Source organism: Chaetodon trifascialis, chromosome 17 (assembly GCF_039877785.1).
Source record: "Chaetodon trifascialis isolate fChaTrf1 chromosome 17, fChaTrf1.hap1, whole genome shotgun sequence".
Classification (NCBI taxonomy): Eukaryota; Metazoa; Chordata; class Actinopteri; order Chaetodontiformes; family Chaetodontidae; genus Chaetodon; species Chaetodon trifascialis.
The window spans coordinates 18,640,585-18,654,339 of NC_092072.1; the positions used below are offsets into that span (position 1 = coordinate 18,640,585).

At 44.4% G+C, this 13,755-nt stretch overlaps 1 protein-coding gene across 1 annotated transcript in view; it reads right to left on the reverse strand.

Moving 5' to 3' along the window:
• Positions 1-13,336, reverse strand: part of LOC139345545 (hippocalcin-like protein 1) — a 44,524-nt gene extending 31,188 nt beyond the window's left edge. The window contains exon 1 of the mRNA XM_070984189.1: positions 12,825-13,336. The gene's annotated coding sequence lies outside the window, so the exon portion shown is untranslated. The remainder of the gene's footprint in view (positions 1-12,824) is intronic.
• Positions 13,337-13,755: the final 419 nt, after the last annotated feature.

Consider the following 13,755-nt stretch of genomic DNA (forward strand, 5'->3'; position numbering starts at 1 on the left):
CCTTCTCCTCCAAACTGTCTCCAATGTCAGTTTGTCGTTTTTTAACAGCCCTTGATCTTTGCTAAATGCCTTGGGCCTAGCTTGCTGCTGCCTGAGCTCCCCTGGTATCGCTGATCTAGATCTTTCCGTCCTGTTCCTGCCAACGCAAACTGGCAGCAGGATCGCTAGAACCCGGCCTTCTGGCCTTTCTCCTCGTTACTAAACTACCCAAAAGTGGGTTCAGATGCCTCATGTTGTGCTGGGATTCATGAGTGCTGTCGTGGTGTCCTGGATTAGTTGCCTTGCTGAATGGGAGGGAGCAGTAATGGAGGCTGAGAGCAGTCAGACTCTAACCTTTGTACACCTGACATATAAGCGCTCAGGTATAATGAGGTTCTAGCACCCATATCAATTAACTACAATGAAGGCATTCCAAAAGTTGTCATGTAAGTACAAACCTGCATGCATCAGGAGGGAGATGTTATTCTTCTAGCATCCGTTCAGCAGCTGGGACAGTCTGAAAAGCTTGTGGTTAGCTTTAGTTGTAGCTCCGGTGTAAATGATATTGTAAGGGCAAGTTAAATAGGACACTGAATCAAACCTCTCTCCTTTCAACCTGCCAACAGTATCACGTTGCCTGCAAGGTGAATTGCCCCACATGCACTGTGAGCTTAAAGGGTTACTGTGATGTTTTTCGAGTTCTCCAAGGGCTCCAAAAAGGGGACATCCCTTACTGAGAGAGGCCTCCAGGGTGAAGGGCTTTCGAGGCAGCGAAGTATATTTTTGCTCATGTCCCTGTGCAGCACGCTGCACCGGCACAGCACCAAATGCCCAGAAGACACACTCCCAGCTACGTGCAAGAATCACACACACGTCTTCAGTCAGAAAAATACACACTGCAGGGACGCACACTTCCCAGGATGAAGATGGTAATCATTCTCCCAGCATCAACTTCCTCTCTTTGTTGCTCGAGGCAATTACTCACTTATTCAGGTCAAGGATTGTAATGAGAAATCAGTTAAAAAAAAAAAAAAGACATGGAGCACAGGGCAGCACTAGGATTTGGCAAGTTGTGGCACATCCCATAGCTTGACTTTAAAATTATTTTTTAAAGACCACTAAAACTGTAATATTGTGAGTTATGGTATAGCTTGTGACTTCCTGAGATGATTGTATAACACTGAACTGCACAACTGATGTTGACAACTGTAGCAAATTAAAGTCTAAAGATAAGACATGCCTCAGCTAAGCCATGTCTTGTGTTTTAATGGTGCATCATTGTTGCACAATGCTTGCTAGTGCAACCAGTACAGGACCAGTGCCTCCTCTAAGCTGGTACTACAGTGACGTACGTCGACGATATTTCATCATGTAGACCAAATCCTGTCTCGTCAGCCATCATTCATCCTTTCAGATTGCTCCAGAAACTTAGTAAATATAAGTGGATTTGGGCAATTTTGGAGTAAATGTCATTACATGCAGGGACAAGGCTTTTGGTTTATTGAACTGACATGGAACAACCATCAGGAGTTTTTCAAAGCCCACTCAAGAGAGCATCAGCCGTGAGGAAGATCCATGCAGAACACAAGGGAACAAAACACATCAAAAAAGGGTGATATGGGTGGGAAGAAAGTCATGTTAGGGTGAGAAAAAGAAATGAGAAAGCTTCGATCATGTGGGGCTCAGGAGAGTCGGTGGTGGGAAGGGCAGATGGGAGAGGCAGCAGCATCAGTCTTTTCCAGCTGCTTGTCGGCACACACACACACACACACACACACACACACACACACACACACACACACGGACGGCAAGGTTACGACCCCTCTGGCTTTCGCTTGTTGTCCTCTCTTCTCAACCCTCCCTCTCCATATCGCACTCCTTTTTTTCCACTCATCACATTTCTCCTGCAGACATCTCATGTGTTGTACGCCAGTTTCTAATCCCCTCGTGAAAAATACGAGCACAGGCCGACCCCATCCCCCCACTCACTACTTGGCTCCTGACGTTCCACCATGCATGCCAACACATGGCAATCACGCATCCTTGGAAATGTGTGACTCATATCACGAATGTCTTGAATTAATCTAGAAAAATAACTACATTTTTGGCAGCGCTTGTGTTTACGGATAGGTGAACTGTGGGTGCATGCTCGCCATATTGTTTCATCTCCACACAGCTTATGAACGCACAGATACAGTATTAACTCTTCCCAGCATGTCTTGTGCTGCTCTTTCACTCTGTCTCTATTAAATCCTGTTATCTTTACATAATGCAAAGTTGTCCTGAGAACATCCACAAATCCCCTTGGTGTGTTACACTTGGCGATTACGTTGATTGGGTCTCTGACGTGTATTCCTCTAGCAGAATTGGTCTGTGGTTAGAAAAACAGGAGGAGTCTAGGGGAGGGGAGGCGGCTCTTGCCTAAAAGTCATCACATTAATATAAGGCAAAGGACATTGCTTTCTAACATACTTACATAAAGAGGATTTAGCCTCCATTTTGCGTTCTCACAACCATAATCTAACTCTCACTCAGCCATGCTTATTTCATGCAACTTCTCCCTAAGCCAGGAAGATTTGATCAAACGTCGTTGATGACACATCACTGCATAATGCAGTAGGTTTTCAGTTCAAAGGGACGCTTTAAATATTCAGCCCGGTCTGGAAAATCATGAAAAGAGGGGTAATAAGATGCCTCGATGGCATTTTAACTGTGGAACTAGAGTAATGTTACGTCAGGAAGCATAAGAACATACGTATGTGACTCAAAAGGCTCCTCAATTACCAAATAAGGCAGAGGCATGCAGCACGTGGACCTAAATGCCATGCTTCACTGAGGGCAGATACGAGGGGTTGACTGGAAAACTATGCCGTGCCACCTCACCACATTATAGCTGTCTCACTTTCATACTTCCTGCGCAGGTGATGAAAAAAAGAGAGAAAGTATCTAAAAATACCAGCACAACCCTGCAAACAGCCAGCTCAGCGAGAATTTCCCCTTCACCAGCGATCGTGTCTCACCAACAGAGGCCCACAAGCTGCGTGATGGAGATATCCCACAATGCAGTGCAGGGACTTGTACAGTACTGGCGTGCAGGGCTCACCCCGGGGTCAGATGGAAAGATCACACGCACAGACAACTCCTTGTCTTGCTCGCAGACTCTCTTGTGCTCCTGCTCTACATCCTCCCTCGTCGTCTCCTGCAGGCTCGTTGTGAAGTTCACACTTCAGTCTGCTGATACCGAGCAAAGAATCACATCGTCGCTGGTTAGCGGCTTCCCCAGGTTCTCATCTTTACCACGAAGCTGTGCGCGTGATACAACTGCTGGAAGTGTGACTCTTTACTACAGCTGGGTGATAAGGAGATCTGTCAGGATGAAACTCTACACTGCTCCTTATTTTAGCTCTGCATAATTAGCCTGCTCCACATTTAAATTCTAGTGAGGATCCCTTAGAAAAATGATAAAAATGATGCACAAGCAGTGTTGGGGAGAAACTGGTTACATGTAATTAAATCACAAAATAAATGGAATTTTAATCCGTTACAGTTACCAAGAAAAAATACGCCATGAAATGTGATAATTTGCATTACTTTGATGAAGTAATTGAAAATACTAGCAAGAATCTTAATTTCCTATATTAATGGACAGTTTAGGACCAGACATGCTGCTTGATTCTGTTGCAATTTAGCCAAGACTGTTTTCATTTTCTATTAATCTGCATCTTATGTTCTCAGTTAAATATTTTGTCCATCAAATGAATGGTAAAAAGAGCCAAATTCTTACATTTTTACAAATCTTAGGGGAATTTTTACATTTTTCCATGTAAGAAAATAGTAAGAACTTCCCATCACGATTTCCCAAAGCCAAAGGGGACGTCCACAAGTTACTTGTTTTGTCCACCAAACAGTTCAAAACCTGTTAATATTCAATTTCATGTCGAGGCTAATATAAAAGCAGCAAATATTCACATCTGAGAAAATTGAATTTTCTAGCCAGAAACGACACTACTAGAGCAGTGAGAGTGAACCAAAACAGTCAAGTTGAGCTTAAGCTCATTATAAGGTGGAGAGGAGCTGCAGATTTGGTGATAACTCCATTTACAATCGCCATTTATGCATCGTCACGTTCACACTGTCATCTGATGCGCTGTAAAAATATTGGAGAAAAAAAAGAACCATCCACATTGACAATCAATGGTAACATATTTCCCATAGAGGAGATTCAGTCAACTGATCAGAGGGAATGACTCTCTGGGGCTGCACGCTGTACACATCTTTTCAGCTGTAGCTCTCTCTCGCCTTCTACCTCCTTTACTTTCTCCTTTTATCGCCCTTTCCAAAAACGTTGCTCTTCTTTCCTGCTCTCCACTCCCATCTTATTCTCCACCTTCTCCACGTCTCTGGTTAATGTGCTAGCGAAAACACAGATACATCTCACATCTCCAGGGTGGAGAGAAACAGCTTGCACAGCAGCACAGCACTCTGATCAGTGACAGCCGTGTAAGCTTCAGTGCAGCACTGTCACTGCTTTCATTTAAGACCTCTGTATTGTTTTGTACTGGGGGGTTCAGATTCAGATCTGCTTTATGTAAAGGACAGAGGCTGTTCTATTTACAGCTGACAGCCAACCTGCTTATCCCGGTCTGTTTGTGTGTTTTTAACAATTTTGTTTGGATGTCGTGATTGTGCGTGAGGGTGCGCACACTAGAGTATACACTGACGTGACGCACCTTCATGTTTCCACTAATTGGCAGCTGGTGTCAGTAAAAGAAACTTAGCAATGCACCAGCAAATGTAAAGACGATGCCAAACATGGATGTCAACAATGCAGGATCAAAAATAAAAAATATCAACTTTGCAGATGTTTCATGAGGAAGGAAATGCATTCAACATGTTTCTTAGAGCACAGGGATCTGATCAGAAGCACAGAATATATACAGCACAACTTTGCCTGAGAACCACTTTCATGCTTTCACTGAGCATTTTTCCAATGTACTATTGCTCCACCAGTACCATCCACCACCGCACTAGCAAACTACATGTTTACAGTAATTCATTCTAATTAGGAAGTCACAGAAGCATGTCTGGCTCCACGCAACTTCATCACTACTGATCACCAGCAAACCCCTCTCGACTGCCCCCATGAATCACTTAAATCTCCCCACATTGATGCCTCCTGATGACCGCTAATTCAGCACAACAGCTAAGCAGCAGCAAGAATTAAAACAGCAATCTCCGCCCACAGAAAGGTTTATTTGGAGATTTGGTCTAATTCTTGCTCAGAATGAAGGTACAAAGCATCATCAAAGAAAAAGCCATAAGCACAGCAGCTCACATTACGAGAGTATCATGCGGTGCTCTGAGAGGCAGACGAACTTTTAATTGAACAGATTCTCCAGAATAATGCTGCTCTTTTGCTCACAGCTCCACAGAAAAAAGGTTGCTGTGTGATTGCACCAGCCGCTGAAGAAATGAGTCTGCAGTCATTACGGCTGCTTGTAAATGCATCCAAGCCAGCCGGCGCCAGATCGATTTTTCTATTTCTGATTGGCCCTCTGTTATTGCCCTGAGAGCCCTGCGAAAGGCTGGCTGGGGGGAAATGCTGAACTTAATTGATGCTGTCATGATATGAAACATGTTAGAATTTTTGGCCCAGAACATTTTATCTCGCTCCTCTGTCGCAATACTGCTCTATTCTCATATTAAAGAAGCTAAAAAACACAGGCACGACATTCACTACTCTGTTTATATTCATGTGGCTGAGGTGGAGACGCAGCTGGTGGTTATTCTTCCATAAAATTCCTCACATTCTGCTCAGGCGTAGAGTAGAGTAGAGCTTTAATGTCCCACAGGGGCAATTTGGCTTACAGACAGCAGTCAATAATAGTAAATACAAAAGGAATATAAGGACGTGGGGCTGAATACAATTCGTCAGTGAAGACTGATCTTGCATGCTTCTTGTTCTCTTCCAGATGCCGCAAAACAAGATTTAACAGGTTTGCAACTTCAGCCCCCCTCCTTGTCTTATAAGCTAACTGGAGGCGGTCCAGTCAGCCTTGTGTCATGGCTAATATCTTCTTTTTAACATTGTCATTACACGGGGAGATCACGGCTTAGACGATGTGGCATTGCTGCTGGTTTGCTACCTTCCAAAGTCTGGGTACCGTCTGCAGTTCCAGAGAAGACTGAAATATATAGATAAATATACCTTTTAGGAGTTTACTCCCAGTGCTGTCAGGACCAGATTGTTCCTCTCCTTGATAAGCCGTTCTGTGCCTTCATCAGTCTGTATCTTACAGCCCTCTACCCTCTCACGGAGTTGTTGATCAAAATCATGTGCATCAAACCTCAGATAAAACTGAACTCATCTGCCGATTCAGACATATCAGAGCGGATTACAGCACACTTTTCATCCCACATTCCAAACACAGACCGAACGCCTTTCCATGTGTTACCATTTCTCAGTTCTCACTCTACTTTTGCAAAGAATGACCACATGTTCCCAGAATGTAACATGATGACAAATCTGCAAAGGATTCTTTATAAATGTCCCAGTTTATACATTCAGAACAGTGATTTAGCGTCTGAATAAAGGCCTCACCATGAAGTCCTTGCACTGCTCTTCAAAGTCGGCTGGTAGACTGGAACTAAACAGCATTATGATCAGAGGTGCCGAGAGGAGCTTTTCAGTAAGATTTGCAGGCTCCTCTGATGGCTCCACAGCAGAGGTCCAGCACCTCTGCACCCATAACAGGGCTGCTTTCATCAGGAGATACAGTATGCTCTCCAATGCTTGTGGCAGTTAAAAACATGTTTTCATATAAACACACACCCCTTTCTGTATTTTACGTCTTATGAGGGTCCTATCTCAAGGTTGTCCAGAACCTTTGATTTGAAGATCAGAGCTGGAGTGTTGTCCTCTGAGCCTCTGAGTTCCTGGACACCGTCAGAAACTTTGCACTTGCTCTTCAGTGTTTTGCGAGCACAATAGAGGGCAGGGGTATGTGATGCAGCTGTTATCTCTATGGTCCCCTCCTCCTCACCCAAACAGTACGGGTTCTAGTGGAGTGCAGTCCATGACCTTCCTTCAACAGTATAACAGTGCCTTCTTTCATTACCACAGTGCCAGAACTGCAGAGCTAACTGAGAAATTCACGGCTGTACTTCAGTCTGTGAGTTCTGGTCTTACTCCTGCAGGCCGAAAACAGCCGTAAAAAAGACCAATATCACAAGAGAGAAAGGCCACAATCTCAGATAGAACGATGACAGTGGATCAGGCAACAGGACGGACAAACCCCCCTTCTGCACGCATCGAACAAACAGACTGAGAAACAGCAGACGAGACTGTTGCAGCAGGTCCCCACAGGTGCAGTGCCCTGACTGCAAATATGTCTTGTTTGAAAGGTGTAAGAGAGGTGTCTTAATCAAGAGAGAATGCCCGAGTCGAGAGTCAGGAGAGAGCCGTGAGAAAAGACAATATTTTTGTTATGCCTACTGTACAGCTCCTCGGTCTAAAGGGACTAATTAACCATTAATCCATTTAGACTGAATCTACATTTGACAGAGAGACAAGGTGAGCTAAAAAAAATGCTCTGAAAGAAGATGAAAGGCTAATTACAGACTAAGAGGAAGAGAGCTAATGGTTGAGAGGGAGACATGCAGAGAGAAATGAAGTCAAGACGTGAAATGGGGAGAGAAACATTCTTGTGGTCTGCGAGAGAAGTGATAGATGGCAGACGAGGACAGATAGAGGCGAAGAGGAAGAGGCTGCTTTGAGATACGATCTCGACAGAGGTATCGCTGGAGTTCGCGGCGACTGCGTGTTCTCCACCGCACATTATCAGTTGAGAGCTGTTGGCCCATTTATGCTAAAGAACACACACGTACACACTCGCTCACACACTTCTCTCCCCACTGACTTCATTAGCCAAACCACATGCAGAGCTCGGGGAGTAATTGGCCGCCCTTTCAGCCTCCTAATGGCGAGCGAAGAGGAGAGGAGAGAACAGGAGGTGAACGAGCAGAACTACTGTCATTTCTCCAAACTTATTTTCTTACCAGCTTTCATGAGATGTTTTTTTTTCTCCTTTCTCATTAGCTACCTTATTGTTTCAACCCACTGCTCTTTCGTGGTACTTCCTACTTTATTTATTTTGATGCTTCTATTGGAAGACAAAAGGAGGAATCACTTACCAATCCCATCAAATTATTTCAAATCAGTGTTGATTGCATTCACTTGCAGTCAGCTCGACCTGCCTACAACTAGAGATTTGAACAATTATGCTGCTTAAGCTTCATATCTTTTGATTAAAGTACAATTTTGAAGTACTTGCACTTGAATATTTCCACTTTGTGCTTTACTTCTACATGTATTTTAGAGGGAAATGTTGTACTTTTTTACCCCATAGTCATGTCTATGAGTTGTTGATGGGACTTCTATCTGGTTTCATTTAAATACCTATCATTCTCAGTTTGATTCATACAGTAAGGATGCTCTAACCAGGCCCAGGCTCATCACTGGCTGTGCTCTAAGCCACATGGCACATCACACTCGGACTGACTGGTAACAGCTTTGGTGTAGGCCCGCGCTGTGTTTTGCTCCGAGCTGTCCACCTCCAGCTGAGCAGCTGCTATCTCGGCCTTATCGCGGGCTTTATCAGACTGCATGTCTGACGGGCAGGAGACGCCCCTCCCAGTAGGATCAGGGCAGATTATAGGGCCAGCAGCGTGCACGGCAAACACAGACCTCATGTCAACCCATGCACACCACATCCCACCAACCTACTCCACTACATATGAAAACACAGCCACAAAGAAAGAAGGCTCACGGAGCATGTAAGCATGATTCCTTATGTCTTCTCTGACTGTCACTAGTTTCAAGGTAAAGATGTAACATGGACCGATTTGCAAACCTTCTCAACCTATGTGTGAAGGTTGTACCTCTGTACATCCTCCCAGGTACATGAATTATGGTTGCTGTAATTTCATTAAAGGGGTACTCCACCTACAAATGAGATTCAGTTTACTATTCAAGCAGAGTGACGCTCAACCTGTGAAAACATCTGAATAATGTCTTCTGTGGCTCTTGGCGGGGTGTCTAATGAAGATGCTACCCTTACATTATGGGAATCCATAATCAATCCAGTGTTTTTGAAGCTTGATTCATACTAGGAACTAAAAGTCAGGATATCTTGGTCTCTGCTAGCACGATTCCTCTTGTGAGTCTTTTAAAGAAGTGCAAGAAGTGCAAGTACTGCACAGTGAAAACTCCATACCTGCTTGTACTCTTCACACCTAAGCAACAAAACTGGTAAATTTAGTAAGTTTAGGAAGCCAAAAGTTGGTAGTTGGTTATGGTGAGGCAAAGATTGTGACATTGTTCAAAGGCCCTGAAATCCTACTTTTGCAGTTAGACTACTATGAACGATGCGGTCTGACATCAACACAGAACAGTTGTTTTTTTATGTGAGTTTTTGAGATTTTTGTACTTCTGTTTATTGTCCACACTGATGCCTATTTTGGTGCGGGACAATGTCTTTTATCTCAAACCTGGTATCAATCTTGATCATTACAATCATGGTGGTGGTTCATGGGGAAAGTGCTATTTGCTCATAACACCAGAGTACTAAAGACTAAATGTAACATAACTCTCATTAAGGATAAACAGAACCATTTCCTCTCCATTACTGAGTTATACAACCAGACCACAGAGACATTTTACACCAAGCCTTTATGTCCAACTCTTAATGATTATTGTTCCGCTGGTCTTCCACCATCATCCATCATCTGTCAAGATATACAAACAGCAGGCCTCTGCAGGGGGATGCTAACCTCACCCCAAAGGCCGGGGGCCACTCCAGCTCCACCAAGGTCTCCGAGCATCAGAGGATTCAACGGTTTTACTTGTCTCCCTGAAAGAAAGAACTCCAAGAGACTGGGCCTGTGTGTTTCTATCCCGTGATCCACCGCTGAGCTGTGTTCACGTGACGAGACAAAAACCTTGATTCAAAGTGACTTTCAGGCCGTGTACTTATGCATTCGATGCATGCATAGGGTCACGGGCGTCTAGTCAAGAATTTCCACCAGCATTACATGAGAGCAAGGTCACCTATATGAATAACACTGGATGATTCCTGTGAAAAGCCTGCGGTACAGAATATAGAAAGAAGTACTTTCACACAGTGGAGACAAGCATGAAAGAGCCACTGAAGAGCGTGAGAGGTGATCATGAAACCATTTCGCTTTCCCTCTGCACTGCAAATCACCTGCCTCACTGAAACAGACCTTTACTACGACATCTATCATTTTCTAGGTGCTTAACACCTGAGGGCTGAAACCTTTGCTGGTGTGTATATATACAAATTAAGAGTGCGTGTGTGTGCAGGCAAGTGTGTTTTGGAGCCAGGGTGACTGAGAGAGAGGTGCTCCAGCACACATTTATCTTCTTATGTAACAACTTGACGAGCATTAACGAGACCAGCATTAGGAAATGCAGGCTAAACGCTGCCTCTACCCGACAAAACATCAGGGGCAGGATTTTGCCTGTTTCACATCCTGTTCAAAATGAGTTGAGCACGTTTCCTTATTCCCAAATACGAATCAATTAGTCAGGACCGCTCCTCCGCCGTGCACCACATTCTCATTAACCTTGGGTCAGACCCAGTGACGGCCACATTATCCGATCCTTCATCACTCTTTACACGATTAGCCGCACTGAATGACAACTGCGGAGTGACCACAGTGCCTTCTGACCCTACAACTGCTACTCATGTGACACTTTTGAATATTCCTGGGTGGATGACAACAGGCTTTCTGCACAAGATCTCACTTCTTGGTGCCGAATGCCAAGTCTGACAGGGACCGGTTAAATCTGGAAGGATTACATGGAAGGCGCGCAACAGCTGGGTGGCATTTAGGAAAGTAAACAGGGAGGCAAATCATATCATATCAGTGTAGCACTGCAGGCCCTGAATCAGGCATAAACTGGCTTGTTATCTCAAGGAAAAGGAGAGCCAGGTCATGAACACCTAAGTGACAGATGATAATTAAAGATGTCATGTAATATACCCCAAGGACCACCAGGCCCCTGCCTCTTGTTATTTATTTAGTCCACAACATTACTGTCAATGAGCAAGAGAAGCCCTCCTCTGTCTCCATTATGGATGAAATGATAAACAACATGTTTATACGACACATAAGATGCAGAGACAGCAGCTTTAAGAGGGTGTGGGCTCACTGAGCAGAGCACAACTTGCATTATAACCACACTGATTGGTTAGTTAAGCTGTTATCAGCCTATCACCAAGCTGTGAGATAGCCCCCAGCCTGACACTGACTAACAGAGAAAAGAATCATACCATTGGTCATCCAGCTGCTGTTATATTAATCCTGCTACAGCAAAAGAAATACATTAAATTAATTAAATTAAAAATAAAAGCAACATATTTGGTAGAAATCTCTACAAATGTACTACAGACTTATGATTGATAGCTGGGGATAGGAGTAACTACAATCTCCTGATAAATTAGACTAACTTGTTATTTAACATACCTGTTTCAGCAGGCTTTGCATAGAGTTGGTGGCCCCCTGCTGGTCTAATAGCGCTAATAATGGCTTTTTGTGTGCATTGTGCATTTCATACATAGGCATTTAAATGGGATTTAGCCATGCTTTGGCCCTTTTTCAGGCTGCAGAGAGGGATTAAAGGTGGCCCTAACTTTTAGTCTCTCATTTCTATTGGTTTTGTTCTTGTCCACACACACACGCACGCACGCACGCACGCACGCACGCACGCACGCACGCACACACACACACACACACACACACACACACACACACACACACACACGTTAATTTACTTAAATTTTAAAATAACATAAAATAATAATAATGATGATCACTTCAGGCCATAGTTTAGGCTGATGGACTTGTGTTCAGTGACAGAAGGAAAAAAAGGCATGCAATTGGAAACATGTCTTAAGATTTGGAAATAAAACAATTTATTGATTTCTAGCCTACCTTACACCTTGAGATATCCTTTTATTCAAGCTTTACTCATGTGCCACAATAATGATTTTTTATTTTTATTTTTTTTTTTAGTTAAATGTCTTCTTTGGGGGTGTTTTCCAAGCAATTCATAACACGTGTTTGAGATTAAATCAGCATATATCTGCCATCCCTTATAGTCTCCTGCCCCCATATGGATATTTCTTTAGATCCGCCCCTGATTACAGCGTAGGTCATTAATAGTAGGGTAGAAATAAAGCAACAAATAAGAGGATGCACTTCAGCCTCTGGTTTATTCTTTTATTCCTGCCTGCCTCTTTTAAGGGAGCTGGGAGATGAATGCACCTCATGGCTCTAAAACAGAGGAGGAGAACTGTACGATCCAGAGCACCACAATGCGCATCCATCCCTGCCTCTTGTCCCGCGTCAAGATCATTCATAAAAATGGCAGACCGACACTGCTGTCATCCTATTGGCTGCACAAAAGATGCTTTTCGTGTTTTTATTTCAGTGTTTAACTCGATTTAAGGACCCTGAAGATGATCAGCCGGAGTGGAGCGCACAAAATTACAGAACATCTGTCCAGCAGAGCATCTAGTCAGACTGCAGGGGGTACACGGGAATGTTTTCAGATCACATACTGTTGGCTGTGCTTCACTCGGAGGTTTATTGTCACCACACAGCCGAAAAACGCACCGTTTCAGCGCGGAAACAAAAGCGCCTGTGTCGCTTTTCCAGAAGCCGGGTTCATTTTACCAGCGATAGCATTACAGAAAACATGCACATATTCAGTACGCTACACATCTGCGATGTATACGAATATCGAGCCTCTTCCTTACCCGATGGAGTCGAGGTGGTGTCTGTGGAGGGGAGGAGGAGGGTATCCCTGCTCCGGATCAGCGGGGCCGGTGTGCAGGACAGCCGGGTAGAGATGCAGGGATGCTCGGCTCGCTCCTTCCTCCGATGCTCCTGCTGAACAGCGCTGCCGGACCGACCGAGATCTCCGTCTGCTTACTACTACTGCTGCACACTTACACACATCCACACACACACACCGACTGGCTGACTGAGTGACTGAGTAAGTGGCCCTTGGCTACAGCAGCCGAGCCCTGCAGACCATGTTACCGTGCAGGAGAGAGGCAGCAGTGATGGTGCTGCGGTGCGGGGCTGGTGGTGGTGGTGCTGCTGCTGCTGACGGGTCCTCTCCTCCAGGGGCCGGGTTTGGGACGTGATAGCAGCGGAGTACAGTGTGTTTAAATGGTGAGCGCCGTTGGAGTGGATTTAAACGGGGGGATGGTTTCGCTGGGATTACGTGGTAGGGGTTTAATTAGACAGCGCAGCGCCTATTGGCACCGACGTTGCGCACAGCCCTCCTCCTACTCTCTCTCTCTCTCTCTCTCTCTCTCTCTCTCTCTCTCTCTCTCTCTCTCTCTCTCTCTCTCTTCAAAGCCGATTGATATGTGTGTGTGCCAAAACATAGAATCGTGGTGCACCATGATGTGTGTATAACAATATAGTTCACTGCGCCACATTTTTATTCTCACTGATGGAGAAGAAGATTGCACAGGGGTCAGAAACAAGCACATACACTATAAAACATAAATAGCACTGTAATGTCCTTAAATGGACCCAGTGAGGAAGATGCTGTGCTTATTGTAAAGTGATGCATTAGTAATCACTATAATAGTCTTGGTTATGCGGTGATAAAGCATCCTAATCTATTTTCGGACTTTCGGTCTAAGTACGACAATTATTTTTAATTATTATTGT